Source organism: Salmo salar, chromosome ssa20 (assembly GCF_905237065.1).
Source record: "Salmo salar chromosome ssa20, Ssal_v3.1, whole genome shotgun sequence".
NCBI lineage: Eukaryota > Metazoa > Chordata > Actinopteri > Salmoniformes > Salmonidae > Salmo > Salmo salar.
The window spans coordinates 89,600,975-89,617,511 of record NC_059461.1 but is presented as its reverse complement, the minus strand read 5'-3'; the positions used below and the strand labels follow the sequence as shown (position 1 = coordinate 89,617,511).

General features: G+C 41.3%; 1 protein-coding gene across 4 annotated transcripts in view; it reads right to left on the bottom strand.

The window, feature by feature from the left end:
• The window catches only part of LOC106581531 (rho guanine nucleotide exchange factor TIAM1), a 228,651-nt gene extending 214,984 nt beyond the window's left edge, over positions 1-13,667 (bottom strand). For 3 of the 4 annotated variants that reach the window (XM_045704100.1, XM_045704104.1, XM_045704103.1), the window contains exon 1: positions 13,509-13,667. The gene's annotated coding sequence lies outside the window, so the exon portion shown is untranslated. The remainder of the gene's footprint in view (positions 1-13,508) is intronic. The other variant, XM_045704102.1, reaches the window with a different exon arrangement.
• Positions 13,668-16,537: the final 2,870 nt, after the last annotated feature.

Below are 16,537 nucleotides of genomic sequence, written 5' to 3'. Positions count from 1 at the left end.
TATAGTTCCTCTGTAACAACACATTATAATATTATAGTAGAGAAACAGGGGGGGCTATAGTTCCTCTGTAACAACACATTATAATATTATAGTAGAGAAACAGGGGGGGCTATAGTTCATCCTCTATCCATCCATGGGCCTGCAGTGGTGGGAAAACACACTCTTTCTCTGTACACATAACCTGACTAGAGCCAATGTACCTTCTGTGACTAACGATTCAAGCAACTCACTGCTTCTCCTTGTTGGTCCAGCGTAGACAAGCAACAACAGAGTAGAAGGGCCTCCCCTGTTCCTCTGATTAAAGGAATCTGTTGTTCTGCGACAGAGGGAGGGAGAGATGATAATTCTCACAAGACAACTTTGGCTATCAGCCTGTATTGAATTAGCCAGTCTCTATAGAATGCGTCAATATGACTGTCTGGGGGCTGAGTCCTAAATGACATCCTAGTCCCCTATGTAGAGCACCCAATGGGCCCTGGTTAAGTAGTACACTATATACGGAACAGAGTTCCATTTGGGACACAGCCTGGGAAGACCTCTCTCTGCTCCATGAAAACATCTCATATATACAACCAGGCTCCGTCTCTCCAGCACACTGTTGTCTACAGAGAGAACTATACATGTGGATAATGGGCCAGTTCAATCGAGCTTTGTCCCTGATCTCTTTGTCCTGTTTTGCCAACTCCTATAGTCTTTGTCGTGCCAAAAGACATGCTAAGTTGAAAGGAATGAACTTTACAGAACAAAATCAACCCTTTAGGTCCGTCATTTTGGAGGAAGATTCTTTCTCCCATCCAAACGCATGTACTAACGTTCAGCAACTATTGCTGTGACATATTGAATGAAAAGGAAACATAGGGTGTGTTCTAGGAGCAGATACATGACTGGGCTCCCCTGGCCGGGCTCCCCTGGCCGGGCTCCCCTGGCCGGGCTCCCCTGGCCGGGCTCCCCTGGCCGGGCTCCCCTGGCCGGGCTCCCCTGGCCGGGCTCCCCTGGCCGGGCTCCCCTGGCCGGGCTCCCCTGGCCGGGCTCCCCTGGCCGGGCTCCCCTGACTACAATGGGGGTTGACTTATGCCAAACATACCGTCGTAAAACTGACCATCCTACCGATCCTCGACGATGTCATTTACAAAATAGCCTCCAATACCCTACTCAATAAATTTGATTCAGTCTATCACAGTGCCATCCGTTTTGTCACCAAAGTCCCATATACTACCCACCACTGCGACCTGTACGCTCTCGTTGGCTGGCCTTCGCTTCATACTCGTCGCCAAACCCACTGGCTCCAGGTCATCTACAAGACCCTGCTAGGTAAAGTTCCCCCTTATCTCAGCTCACTGGTCACCATAGCAGCACCCACTCGTAGCACACGCTCCAGCAGGTATATCTCTCTGGTCACCCCCAAAGCCAATTCCTCCTTCAGCCGCCTCTCCTTCCAGTTCTCTGCTGCCAATGACTGGAACGAACTACAAAAATCTCTGAAACTGGAAACACTTATCTCCCTCACTAGCTTTAAGCACCAGCTGTCAGAGCAGCTCACAGATCACTGCACCTGTACATAGCCATCTATAATTTAGCCCTAACAACTACCTCTTCCCCTACTGTATTTATTTATTTATTTTGCTCCTTTGCACCCCATTATTTCTATTTCTACTTTGCACTTTTCTTATTTTTCTACTGTATTATTGACTGTATGTTTGTTTGTTCCATGTGTAACTCTGTGTTGTTGTATGTGTCAAACTGCTTTACTTTATCTTGGCCAGGTCGCAATTGTAAATGAGAACTTGTTCTCAACTGGCCTACCTGGTTAAATAAAGGTGAAATAAATAAATAAAATGATTGAAATAACGGCGAATCCACTGCAGTGTGTGTCGATAGATTGATGCATTTTGCCTTACCCATGATAGTAAACCAGTGGTGAATATCATTACAGTTTAGGCCTACTGAACGCATCGTTGCAGTACCAGACGTCCCTCCGTATGGGAGACGCCAGCACCAGACGTCCCTCCGTATGGGAGACGCCAGCACCAGACGTCCCTCCGTATGGGAGACGCCAGTACCAGACGTCCCTCCGTATGGGAGACGCCAGTACCAGACGTCCCTCCGTATGGGAGACGCCAGCACCAGACGTCCCTCCGTATGGGAGACGCCAGCACCAGACGTCCCTCCGTATGGGAGACGCCAGTACCAGACGTCCCTCCGTATGGGAGACGCCAGCACCAGACGTCCCTCCGTATGGGAGACGCCAGCACCAGACGTCCCTCCGTATGGGAGACGCCAGTACCAGACGTCCCTCCGTATGGGAGACGCCAGCACCAGACGTCCCTCCGTATGGGAGACGCCAGCACCAGACGTCCCTCCGTATGGGAGACGCCAGCACCAGACGTCTCTCCGTATGGGAGACGCCAGCACCAGACGTCCCTCCGTATGGGAGACGCCAGTACCAGACGTCCCTCCGTATGGGAGACGCCAGCACCAGACGTCCCTCCGTATGGGAGACGCCAGCACCAGACGTCCCTCCGTATGGGAGACGCCAGCACCAGACGTCCCTCCGTATGGGGAATGGACATTTACATTTAAAACACTTCAATTACACTGAGGGTACAAAACACTATTTCTATGACATAGACTGACCAGGTGAATCCAGGTGAGATCTATGATCCCTTATTGATGTCACTTGTTAAATCCACGTCAATCAGTGTAGATGAAGGGGAGGAGACATGTTAAAGAAGGACTTTTAAACCTTGAGACAATTGAGACATGGATTGTGTACGTGGGCCATTCAGAGGGTGAATGGGCAAGACAAAATATTTAAGTGCCTTTGAACGGGGTATGGTAGTAGGTGCCAGGCACACCGGTTTGTGTCAAGAACTGCAACGCTGCTGGGTTTTTCACGCTCAACAGTTTCCCGTTTGTATCAAAAATGGTTCACCAGCCAAAGGACATCCAGCCAACTTGACACAACTGTGGGAAACATTGGAGTCAACATTGGCCAGCATCCCTGTGGAACGCTTTCAACACCTTGTAGAGTCCACGACCCGACGAACTGAAGCTGTTCTGAGGGCAAAAAGGGGTTGCAACTCCATATTAGAAAGGTGTTCCTAATGTTTTGTCCACTCAGTGTATGTCCAAGTGAGTGTTGGCCTTTTTTTCATTTTGACATTTCAAAATGTAAAAAGATCACATGCTATAATTTCTCTTTATAATGATTTTATAAAAGAGTCAATTTGTAAAAAATATATATATTTTTTTTTAAATCAGCCTACTAGAACGAACAGAGCCACAGCAACATGTGTATCCCATATGGGACTCTAAGCCTTTTTGGTGCACTACCAGGCCCCATGGAGCTCAGGTCAATAGTAGTGCACTATATAGGGAATAGGGGGCCATTTTACGTTAAAAGTAGTGCACTATATAGGGAATAGGGTGCCATTTTACGTTAAAAGTAGTGCACTATATAGGGAATAGGGTGCCATTTTACATTAAAAGTAGTGTACTATATAGGGAATAGGGTGCCATTTTACGTTAAAAGTAGTGCACTATATAGGGAATAGGGTGCCATTTTACATTAAAAGTAGTGTACTATATAGGGAATAGGGTGCCATTTGAGACACAGCTGGACAGAACAAACAGAACACTCATCAACAACACTGAACTCTTTACTTGGCTCCACTTTGCAAATGAAATGAACAAGCAGTTATGTGAACGTGGGATAAAATATTATTCAAAAACAGACAGACGGACTACTTTAAAAGATGTAAAATATGCACATTTCAAGCAATCATCTGGTGTTTGGGAAGTACAAGGTTTTACACAAGAAAATAACAAACGGTCAGTTTGTTTAGGAGAGCTCTCTTCCACTGAACTGAGGTCGGATCAGATGAATGTTACAGACAACATTCTTCTTCGTGTGGTCCAAATGAAAGCTCCCGCCTTACCTCCAGTAGTTGGTCTAGATATGAGATGTTAGCTGGAGATGAGGTCTGTGTCCCCAATGGCACCCTATTCCTTACATAGTGCACTACTTTTGACCAGAACCCTATGGGCCCTAAAACAGGGAATAGGGTGTCATTTGAGACACAACCATGGTAAATGCCAAGAGAAGAGGCCATTCCAATATGGTCATGACCCTGGGCCTCATGGCTACAAGCCAGAGAGGAGCATAACCAGTACCAACATGAAGATAGAGAGAGTGGGGAGAGAGAGCGAGACAGAGAGGGGGGAGAGAGCAAAAGGAGAGAGAGAGGGGGAGAGAGAGAGGGGGGAGAGCAAGAGGAGGGAGAGAACGAGCGAGAGGAGGGAGAGAGAGTGGGGAGAGAGAGCGAGACAGAGGGGGGAGAGAGCAAAAGGAGAGAGAGAGGGGAGAGAGAGAGGGGGAGAGAGAGAGGGGGGAGAGAGAGAGGGGGAGAGAGCGAGCGAGAGGAGGGAGAGAGCGAGCGAGAGGAGGGAGAGAGCGAGCGAGAGGAGGGAGAGAGCGAGCGAGAGGGGGGAGAGAGCGAGCGAGAGGGGGGAGAGAGCGAGAGCGAGGGGGGAGAGAGCGAGAGCGAGGGGGGAGAGAGCGAGAAGAGCGAGGGAGGGGGCAGACAGAGAGATGAAGGACAGAGAGGAGAGAGATACTCCCTCTCTGTGTGTATGGAGCTTGTGGTCTTGTTGTCAATCATCCTGTCATCTTACAGTCCTCAGGACTCCGAGGCTCTTCTAGAGGAGACTCATATCGCCACTAACCCCCCCGCATCTTCCTCTCCCTCCCACCATCCCTCCATTCCTCCCTCCCTCCCTCCAGGTAACTTAACCTTGTACCTACACACTACCCTGCTTCAGGCTACATGATGGATCGGGAAAGAGGATATTCACAGAGAGAGTTGGTACCTACAGCTCATATTCACAGAGAGAGTTGGTACAGACAGCTCATATTCACAGAGAGAGTTGGTACAGACAGCTCATATTCACAGAGAGAGTTGGTACAGACAGCTCATATTCACAGAGAGAGTTGGTACAGACAGCTCATATTCACAGAGAGTTGGTACAGACAGCTCATATTCACAGAGAGAGTTGGTACCTACAGCTCATATTCACAGAGAGAGTTGGTACAGACAGCTCATATTCACAGAGAGAGTTGGTACAGACAGCTCATATTCACAGAGAGAGTTGGTACAGACAGCTCATATTCACAGAGAGAGTTGGTACCTACAGCTCATATTCACAGAGAGAGTTGGTACAGACAGCTCATATTCACAGAGAGAGTTGGTACAGACAGCTCATATTCACAGAGAGAGTTGGTACAGACAGCTCATATTCACAGAGAGAGTTGGTACAGACAGCTCATATTCACAGAGAGAGTTGGTACAGACAGCTCATATTCACAGAGAGAGTTGGTACAGACAGCTCATATTCACAGAGAGAGTTGGTACCTACAGCTCATATTCACAGAGAGAGTTGGTACCTACAGCTCATATTCACCGAGAGAGTTGGTACAGACAGCTCATATTCACAGAGAGAGTTGGTACCTACAGCTCATATTCACAGAGAGAGTTGGTACAGACAGCTCATATTCACAGAGAGAGTTGGTACCTACAGCTCATATTCACAGAGAGAGTTGGTACCTACAGCTCATATTCACAGAGAGAGTTGGTACCTACAGCTCATATTCACAGAGCTTCCAGGACCTCCTAGCAGCCTTATTGCATCAACATTGAAAAGTAAAAGTAAGTAGTCTTGTCCGAGCCAGAACGGCCTATAGATCAGGAGCCCATTTCCTGTTTCTGTAGCATGAGGCAGTATGATGTAGAAGTACACCCCCTGGACAAGACACTGGTCTTTCGCAGGGATTTAACATCGAAATTCACTAATTCTACAAAGCAGAACTAAAGCAAACAATTGAACTTATCACTTGCAGCAATTATAGATTTATATAGTGCCTTCTGAAACTATTCACACCCCTTTGACTTTTTCCACATGTTGTTGTGTTACAGCCTGAATTTAAAATGGATTAAATTGAGACTTTTGGTCACCGGCCTACACACAATACCCCATAATGTCAAAGTGGAATTATGTTTTGTTGTTGAAACATTTACTAATAAATGAAAGATGAAAATCTGAAATGTATTGAGTCAATAAGTATTCAACCCCTTTGTTAAGGGAAGCCTAAATTAGTTCAAGAGTAAAAATGTGCTTAACAAGTCACATAATAAGTTACATGGACTCTGTGTGCAATAATAGGGTTTAACATGATTTTTGAATGACTACCTCATCTCTGTATCCCACACATACAATTATCTGTAAGGTCCCTCAGTCAAGCAGTGAATTTCAAACACAGATTCAACCACAAACACCAGGGAGGTTTTCCAATGCCTCGCAAAGAAGGGCACCGATTGGTAGATGGGTAAAAAAGCAGACATTGAATATCTCTTTTAACTTGGTGAAGTTATTAATTACACTTTGGATGGTGTATCAATACACCCAGTCACTACAAAGATACAGGTGTCCTTCCTAACTTAGTTACCAGAGAGGAAGGAAACCGGTCAGAGATTTCACCATGAAGCCAATGGTGATTTTAAAATAGTATGAGTTTAATGGCAGTGACAAGAGAAAACTAAGGGTGGATCAACAACATTGTAGTTACTCCACAATACTAACCTAATTGACAGATGAAAAAAAGGAAGCCTGTACAGAATAAAAATATTCCAAAACATGCATCCTGTTTGCAACAAGGCACTAAAGTAATACTGCAATAATACTGTAACGTGGCAAAGCAACAAACGTTTTGTCTTGAATACAAAGTGTTATGTTTCAGGAAAATCCAATACATTATGGAGAACCACTCTCCCTATTTTCAAGCTTAGTCGTGGCTGCATCATGTTATGGGTATGCTTGTAATCATTAAGGATTTGGGAGTTTTTCAGGATAAAAATTAAGGGAGTAGAGCTAAGCAGGACAATAACCTAAAACAAGGCCAAATCAACACTGGAGTGGCTTACCAAGAACAGTGAATGTTCCTGAGTGGGCGAGTTACAGTTTTGACTTAAATCTGCTTGAAAATCTATGGCAAGACTTGAAAATATATGTCTAGTAATGATCAACAATCAATTTAACAGGGCTTGATTATTTGTTATTTTTGTAAGAATAATGTTGTACAATCCAGGTGTGCAATGCTCTGTATTTACATTTTCAATAAATTTGCTAAGATTTCTAAAAACATGTGTTTACTTTGTCATTATGGGGTATTATGTGTAGATGGATGAGAAAATAAATAAATGTAATCCATTTTGAATTCAGGCTGTAACATAAAACATGGAATAAGTCAAGGGGTATGAATACTTTCTGAAGGCACTGTAGGTAACGCTTCACTATAATTGTGTACAGTAATGTTACTATGTAATTACAAAGCAATAGGGCCAGGATGAGGCCAGGACAGGGCCATCAATTTTGGTCTGGACAGCATTGCTGCTATAATGTCTGGACTGTTGAGAGAGCAGTAGGGGATGAGATCGTGATGCAGCTAGCTAGCCTGGAAGGTCACAGTCATATTAAGGTCCCTATATGGGCAATTCCACACTAACAGAATGATGCTGACACTCACATTTCTCACTTTAAAATGTATGTCTTACCAAAACCAAAGTTAAACCACACAACTATATGCACAACGGACAACTTTAACCTCTATGAGCTAGTGGGACGCAAGCGTCCCACGCCTGGTACACCCTATCAACAGCAGGTGAAATATCAAGGGCGCCAAATTTGAAACCAATTAAAAGTCATAATTCAAATTTCTCAAACATACAACTATCTTACACCCTTTGAAAGATAAACATCTCCTTAATCTAACCACGTTGTCCGATTTCAAAAAGGCTTTACGGCGAAAGCATAAAGTTAGATTATGTTAGGACAGTACATTGAAAATAGCTGTGTGTAATGTTTTGTCAATGCAAAGACAGGCGTCACCAAAAGCAGAAAACCAGCTAAAATGATGCACTAACCTTTGACAATCTTCATCAGATGACACTCCTAGGACATTATGTTAGACAATACATGCATTTTTTGTTCTATCAAGTTCATATTTATATCCAAAAACAGCATTTTAATATGGCGTTGATGTTGACAAAATATTTTCCCTCCAATACAATCAGCAAAACAAATTAAATAATTACTATTCGAAAACATTGGTAAAATATTATATTGTCATTCAAAGAATTATAGCTTAACATCTCGTGAACGCAACCGCATTGCCAGATTTAAAAATAACTTTACTGGGAAATCACACTTTGCAATAATCTGAGTACTGCGCCCAGAAAAATAGGCTTTGCGATACAGACTAGGCGCCATCTTGGAGTCATCTAAAATCAAAAATACTATGTAAATAATCCCTTACCTTTGATTATCTTCATCAGAAGGCACTTCCAGGAATCCCAGCTCCATAAGAAATGTAGTTTTGTTCGAAAAAGCTCATAATTTATGTCCAAAAAGCTCTGTGTTGTTAGCGCGTCCTGTAGGCTACTCAAAAACATGAACGACGCCCGCCGGACTTGTCTTCATCAAAGAGGGAAAAAAAAATATTTACGTTCGTTCAAACATGTCAAACGTTGTATAGCATAAATCATTAGGGCCTTTTTCAAATCAGAACTTCAATAATATTCAAGGCGGACGATTGCATTCTCTTTTAAAACGTATTGGAACGAGAGTACCCAAACATGCACGCGCGCACCAGAGCAGTATCGGCCATCCGCTTATGACCAACGTTCCAAGTCTCTTGTTCAGTCAGTTTTCACAGTAGAAGACTCAAACCACTTTGTAAAGACTGGTGACATCTAGTGGATGGCATAGGAAGTGCTCAATGATTAATACGTCCATGTGTGTTTCAATGGCATAGGCTTAAAAGTGATTCAACACATCAGATACACACTTCCTGTTAGAAATTGTCTCAGGGTTTTGACTGCAATACGAGTTCTGTTATACTTACAGACACCATTCAAACAGTTTTAGAAAATTCAAAGTGTTTTCTATCCAAATCTGTTAATAATATGCATATCCTAGCTTCTGAGTTGGTGTAGGAGGCAGTTAAAAATGGGCACATATTTTTTTCAAAATTCTCAATACTGCCCCCTATCCCCAACACAATTTCCACAGAAAATATTACATAAACACATTTTAAAAACAGTGCCGATGCAAAGTCTGGTAACAGAATGACTGTTTGTGCTGTTTGTGACATCATTCTGTTATCGAACTTTGCATCTGCTTTGCATTTTTCTTCTAATGCGACTATCCCCGATGCTTCTCCCTCTTTTTCCCCCGCTACAAAGTGTTTCCTTCCAGGAAGTCACTGAGTCTGAGGTGCTAAAGGAGCTTCTTAGGGCTAGGCACCTTTTTTCTCCACTTCCCGCCTGAATGACGTGCCCAAAGTAAACTGCCCCTGAAGCCAGGATATGCATATCATTTGTACCATTGGAAAGAAAACACTATGAAGTTTGTAGAAATGTTAAAATAATGTAGGAGAATATAACACAATAGATATAGTAGCAGAAAATCCAAAGAAAAACCAACCGGAAGTTTTTTGAGAGAGACCATTCTCTTAGAAATGCAAGAGAAAGGTCATATTGAAAATTAGCTCCCTGGATGCAATTCCTATGGCTTCCCCAGGGTGTCAGCAGTCTATGTTCCAGGTTTCAGGCTTGTAACTTCCAAAACGAATAAGAAATAACCATTTTAGTAGAGGGACACAGTCTTGGAAATGTGTGTTTGCTGCCGCCATGAAGACATTACGCACCTGCTAAAATCAGTTTCCTATTGAACATACTGCTTTCCGAAATAAATATTATAGTTTGATTACATTTTAGGGTATCTGAGGAGTAAATAGAAACATATTCTGACTTGTTGAAACAAAGTTTAGGGGTAGATTTTCGGATTCCTTTCTCTGCAAGTTGAACGAGTGGATTACTACTCAAATCGATGGCGCCAACTAAACTGACTTTTTGGGATAAAATCCTTCTTATTATCCCAAAAAGTCAGTTATCTAATAAAACAACATGTTATAGCTGGGACCCTTTGGATGCCAAATCAGAGGAAGATTTTCAAAAAGTAAGTGAATATTTTATCGTTATATGTGAATGTGTGAAACCTGTGCCGGTGGAAAAATATTTTGATGTAGGGCGCCATCCTCAAACAATCGCATGGCATGTTTTTGCTGTAATAGCTACTGTAAATCGGACAGTGCAGTTGGATTAACAAGAATTTAAGCTTTCAGCTGATATAAGACACTTATATGTACATAAATGTTTAAAATCCATAATATTTATGATTATTTATTTGAATTGTGTGCTCTCCAGTTTCACCGGAAGATGTCCCGCTAGCGGGACTCCTAGCCCTAAATTAAACTTCACCCCCAAAAAACATCTGGGTCAGATGGTTTAGACCCTTTCTTCTTTAAGGTTGCTGCCCCTATCATTGCCAAGCCTGTCTCTCCTTTCTGGGGAGGTTCCCATTGCTTGGAAGGCAGCCACGGTTCATTATTTATTTAAAAGGGGGAGAACAAGCTGATCCTAACTGTTATAGGCCTATTTCTATTTTGCCCTGTTCATCAAAAGTGTTGGAAAAACTTGTCAATAATTAAATGACAGGCTTTCTTGATGTCTATAGTATTCTCTCTGTTATGCAATCTGGTTTCCGTTCAGGTTATGGATGCGTCATCAAAACTTTAAAGGTCCTCAATGATGTCACCATTGCCCTTGATTCTAAGCAATGTTGTGCTGCTATTTTTATTGACTGGGCCAAAGCTTTTGATACGGAAGACCATTCCATTCTTGTGGGCTGGCTAAGGAGTATTAGTGTCTCTGAGGGGTCTTTGGCCTGGTTTGCTAACTACCCCTCTCAAAGAGTGCAGTGTATAAAGTCAGAAATTCTGCTGTCTCAGTCACTGTCTGTCACCAAAGGAGTACCCCAAGGCTCAATCCTAGGCCCCACGCTCTTCTCAATTTACATCAACAACATAGCTCAGGCAGTAGGAAGCGCTCTCATCCATTTATATGCAGATGATACAGTATTATACTCAGCTGGCCCCTCGGATTTTGTGTTAAATGCTCTACAACAAAGCTTTCTTAGTGTCCAACAAGCTTTCTCTGCCCACAACCTTGTTCTGAACACCTCCAAAACAAAGGTCATGCGGTTTGGTAAGAAGAATGTCCCTCTTCCCCACAGGTGTTATTACTACCTGTGAGGGTTTAGAGCTTGAGGTAGTCAGCTCATACAACTACTTGGGAGTATGGCTAGACGGTGCACTGTCCTTCTCTCAGCACATATCAAAGCTGCAGGCTAAAGTTAAACCTAGACTCGGTTTCCTCTATCGTAATCACTCCTCTTTCACCCCAGCTGCCAAACTAACCCTGATTCAGATGGCCATCCTACCCATGCTAGATTACAGAGATATCATTTATAGATCGGCAGGTAAGGGTGCTCTCGAGCGGCTAGATGTTCTTTACCATTCGGCCATCAGATTTTCCACCAATGCTCCTCATAGGACACATCACTTCACTCTATATTCCTCTAAACTGGTCATCTCTGTTTACACGTCGCAAGACCCACTGGTTGATGATTATTTATAAAACCCTCTTAGGCCTCACTCGCCCCTATCTGAGATATCTACTGCAGTCCTCATCCTCCACATACAACACCCGTTCTGCCAGTCACATTCTGTTAAAGGTCCCCAAAGCACACACATCCCTGGGTCCCTCCTCTTTCAGTTCGCTGCAGCTAGCGACTGGAACGAGCTGCAACAAACACTCAAACTGGACAGTTTTATCTCAGTCTCTTCATTCAAAGACTCAATCATGGACACTCTTACTGACAGCTGTGGCTGCTTTGTGTGTTGTATTGTTGTCTCTACCTTCTTGTCTGTTGTGCTGTTGACTGTGCCCAATAATGTTTGCACCATGTTTTGTGCTGCTACCATGTTGTGTTGCTACCATGTTGTTGTCATGTGTTGTTACCATGTTGTTGTCATGTGTTGTTACCATGCTGTGTTGTCATGTGTTGCTGCCTTGCCATGTTGTTGTGTTGGGTCTCTATGTAGTGTTGTGTTGTCTCTCTTGTTGTGATGCGTGTTTTGTCCTATATTTATATTGTATTACATTTTTTATTTTAAATCCCAGGCCCCCGATCCCTGCAGGAGGCCTTTGCCTTTTGGTAGGCCGTCATTGTAAATAATAATTTGTTCTTAACTGACTTGCCTCGTTAAATAAAGGTTACATTAAATAAATACATAAAAATCTGCACTGTTCTTTAAGTAAATGTGTTTCTGTAAAATTCTCCATGGAAATTAGTTTAAAAAAATTGTCCTTGGACATTGAGTTGTATGGTTAGTTTAACTTTAAAATCTTCGTTTTTTTTTTGTTGTTTGTTTTTTACATACAATCTGATTCTCAGTATCATTCTGTTAGCGTGGAATTGCCCATGTTCTCAGATACAGAGAGTGATGATACTGCTAGTCTACATCCTCCAACAAGGTCACCGTGTTAAACACTACTGCACAAATTAGTCAAAGACGCAATCCCAAATGGCACCCTATTCCCTACATGGACCTCTGGTCAAAAGTAGTGTACTATATAGGGAATAGGGTGCCATTTGGGACTTAGTTAACGACTAACTCTGTTTTTGTACCAGGGTGTTGGTGATGATATGCAGAAGACTACTGTCCCCAAAACATCAGTGGTAGACAAGACAGACAAGGGTCTAACATTGTTACAAATGAAATCTACAGGATATTTAGTCCCTCCTCATTCTACCACACAAGTCATTCTGAGACCATTCCTTCATGATATGACCATGAGAGTACTTCAGCTGGGTTCCAAATACATGTCAAATCAACACAATCAATGCTTATTATTCTACAGGTTGTCATTGATGTCCTGCGTGTGTATTTGGTTTTAAAATCAATAGCTTACAATAGACCGGTATCAAGTTTAATTGGGAAAAACCTGTAGCAAAGCAGGCATGTGATGAATAGTCTGTCTCTTTGTCAGAGTCACCCTGGGCTTCTCTGGTCAGTGACGAAGGTACAACAGAGACATCACACTGGGGGTTTTACCTCTCCCCGGGGCGGGGACTAGAACATATTGCGATGTGAATTATTGCTCAATGTAGCCTATAGATTATAAAGGCTATAGGTGCCCTTCATGTGACGGAGGCATTGAAAATGATGCTAGGGCATTGAATGGACGCGCACGTGCATGTATCCATTATTTATGGGAAACCAAGTGTAGGCTACACGGCTTATGCAGTCATTTCAGCTTTGATGGCTGAATTTGACAAACACCAGACATCCTACCTGTGAATTTAACCCGTCTTAAACAATTACACAAAACGACAACCTATCTATGAAAGAGAAATCTACGTTCTGCCTTGTTATTGGCCACGGTCTCTAGGACCTAGGGGGGTGGAAAGATATCTCGGCGTCAAACATCAGGCTAATATATCCCCACCACATGAGGAAAAAAAACGAACATTATGCATTAAAAACATACCTGTTTATTAATCGCAGTTGACTATTGTGTCTGTCGTCCAGTGTATGCGGTGAATTGGACGCGCTGTGTAGAATATGGCATCGCTAGTCTGCGCGGCGGAAAGCTCCGCTACCATGTTGTTTCTACGCCACGACAGAGAGGAAGAGGCGAAGCGAGAGGTTTTACTCCGCCCAAAATCTGTCCACGGAAATAAACCCACGAAGTGAGGAATTTTGGTTATGCAGGTCAATGAGAGCGTGTCAAAATTGGTCAACAATTTTTTTTTTATTGCTAATTTGCTACATGAGGTTTATTTGATCGAATAGAAATGTCGTAATGGTTAGGTTGTTTAGGTGTCCTCTAGGTGAGGGGAGTACCAACCTATGTCCGTGATAAATTAATGTCAATTAAGATTTAACCCGAGATTGTCCTTTTAGGTTTTGAACGTTTAGTAGTTAAAAATACACTAATATACAAAAGTATATGGACGCCCCTTTTAAATTAGTGGATTCGGCTATTTCAGCAACACCCGTTGCTAACAGGTGTATAAAGTGGAGCGCACAGCCATGCAAGCTCCATAGACAAACATTGCCAGTAGAATGTCCATACTGAAAAGCTCAGTGACTTTCAACGTGGCACTGTCATAGTCAACAAGTCACTTTGTCAAATTTCTGCCAAGCTAGAACTGCCCCTTCAACTGTAAGTGCTGTTACTGTGAAGTGGAAACATCAAGGATGAACAACGGCTCAGCCGAGAAGTGGTAGGCCACATGAGCTCACAGAACAGGACTATTAGTTGTATTAGTAGTTGTAGCAGTAGGTTTTATTAGTTGTATTAGTAGTTGTAGCAGTAGTTTATTAGTGGTATTAGTAGTTGCAGTAGTTGTATTAGTAGTTTTATTAGTAGTTGTAGCAGTAGTTGTATTAGTTGTATTAGTAGTTGTAGCAGTAGTTTTATTAGTAGTAGTAGCAGTAGGTTTATTAGTTGTATTAGTAGTTGTAGCAGTAGGTTTATTAGTTGTATTAGTAGTTGTAGCAGTAGGTTTTATTAGTTGTATTAGTAGTTGTAGCAGTAGTTTTATTAGTAGTTGTAGCAGTAGTTTTATTAGTAGTTGTAGCAGTAGGTTGTATTAGTTGTATTAGTAGTTGTAGCAGTAGGTTTATTAGTTGTATTAGTAGTTGTAGCAGTAGGTTGTATTAGTTGTATTAGTAGTTGTAGCAGTAGGTTTATTAGTTGTATTAGTAGTTGTAGCAGTAGGTTTATTAGTTGTATTAGTAGTTGTAGCAGTAGGTTTATTAGTTGTATTAGTAGTTGTAGCAGTAGGTTGTATTAGTTGTATTAGTAGTTGTAGCAGTAGTTTTATTAGTAGTTGTAGCAGTAGTTGTATTAGTAGTTGTAGCAGTAGTTTTATTAGTAGTTGTAGCAGTAGGTTTATTAGTTGTATTAGTAGTTGTAGCAGTAGGTTGTATTAGTTGTATTAGTAGTTGTAGCAGTAGGTTTATTAGTTGTATTAGTAGTTGTAGCAGTAGGTTTATTAGTTGTATTAGTAGTTGTAGCAGTAGGTTGTATTAGTTGTATTAGTAGTTGTAGCAGTAGGTTTATTAGTTTTATTAGTAGTTGTAGCAGTAGGTTTATTAGTTGTATTAGTAGTTGTAGCAGTATTTGTATTAGTAGTTGTAGCAGTAGTTTATTAGTAGTTGTAGCAGTAGCTTGTAGCAGTATTTGTATTAGTAGTTGTAGCAGTAGGTTATTAGTTGTTGTAGCAGTAGCTTGTAGCAGTATTTTTATTAGTAGTTGTAGCAGTAGGTTTTATTAGTTGTATTAGTAGTTGGAGCAGTAGTTTGTAGCAGTAGGTTGTATTAGTAGCAGTAGTTTATTAGTTGTATTAGTAGTTGGAGCAGTAGTTGTAGCTTGTAGCAGTATTTTTATTAGTAGTTGTAGCAGTAGTTTATTAGTAGTTGTAGCAGTAGTTTTATTAGTAGTTGTAGCAGTAGGTTTTATTAGTAGTTGTATTAGTAGTTGTATTAGTAGTTGTATTAGTAGTTGTATTAGTAGTTGTAGCAGTATTTTTATTAGTAGTTTTATTAGTAGTTGTAGCAGTAGGTTTATTAGTAGTTGTAGCAGTATTTTTATTAGTAGTTTTATTAGTAGTTGTAGCAGTAGGTTTTATTAGGTTTAGTAGTTGTATTAGTAGTTGTAGCAGTAGTTGTAGCAGTAGTTGTATTAGTAGTTGTAGCAGTAGGTTTATTAGTAGTTGTAGCAGTAGTTTTATTAGTAGTTGTAGCAGTAGGTTTATTAGTTGTATTAGTAGTTGTAGCAGTAGGTTTTATTAGTTGTATTAGTAGTTGTAGCAGTATTTTTATTAGTAGTTTTATTAGTAGTTGTAGCAGTAGTTTTATTAGTAGTTGTAGCAGTAGGTTTTATTAGTTGTATTAGTAGTTGTAGCAGTAGTTGTATTAGTAGTTGTAGCAGTAGGTTTATTAGTTGTATTAGTAGTTGTAGCAGTATTTTTATTAGTATTTTTATTAGTAGTTGTAGCAGTATTTTTATTAGTAGTTGTAGCAGTAGGTTTTATTAGTTGTATTAGTAGTTGTAGCAGTAGTTTGTAGCAGTATTTTTATTAGTAGTTGTAGCAGTAGTTTTATTAGTAGTTGTAGCAGTAGTTTTATTAGTAGTTGTAGCAGTAGGTTTCATTAGTTGTATTAGTAGTTGTAGCAGTAGGTTTATTAGTTGTATTAGTAGTTGTAGCAGTAGGTTTATTAGTTGTATTAGTAGTTGTAGCAGTAGGTTTTATTAGTTGTATTAGTAGTTGTAGCAGTAGGTTTTATTAGTTGTATTAGTAGTTGTAGCAGTAGGTTTATTAGTTGTATTAGTAGTTGTAGCAGTAGTTGTATTAGTAGTTGTAGCAGTAGGTTTATTAGTTGTATTAGTAGTTGTAGCAGTAGTTTTATTAGTAGTTGTCACAGTAGGTTGTATTAGTTGTATTAGTAGTTGTAGCAGTAGGTTGTATTAGTTGTATTAGTAGTTGTAGCAGTAGGTTGTATTAGTTG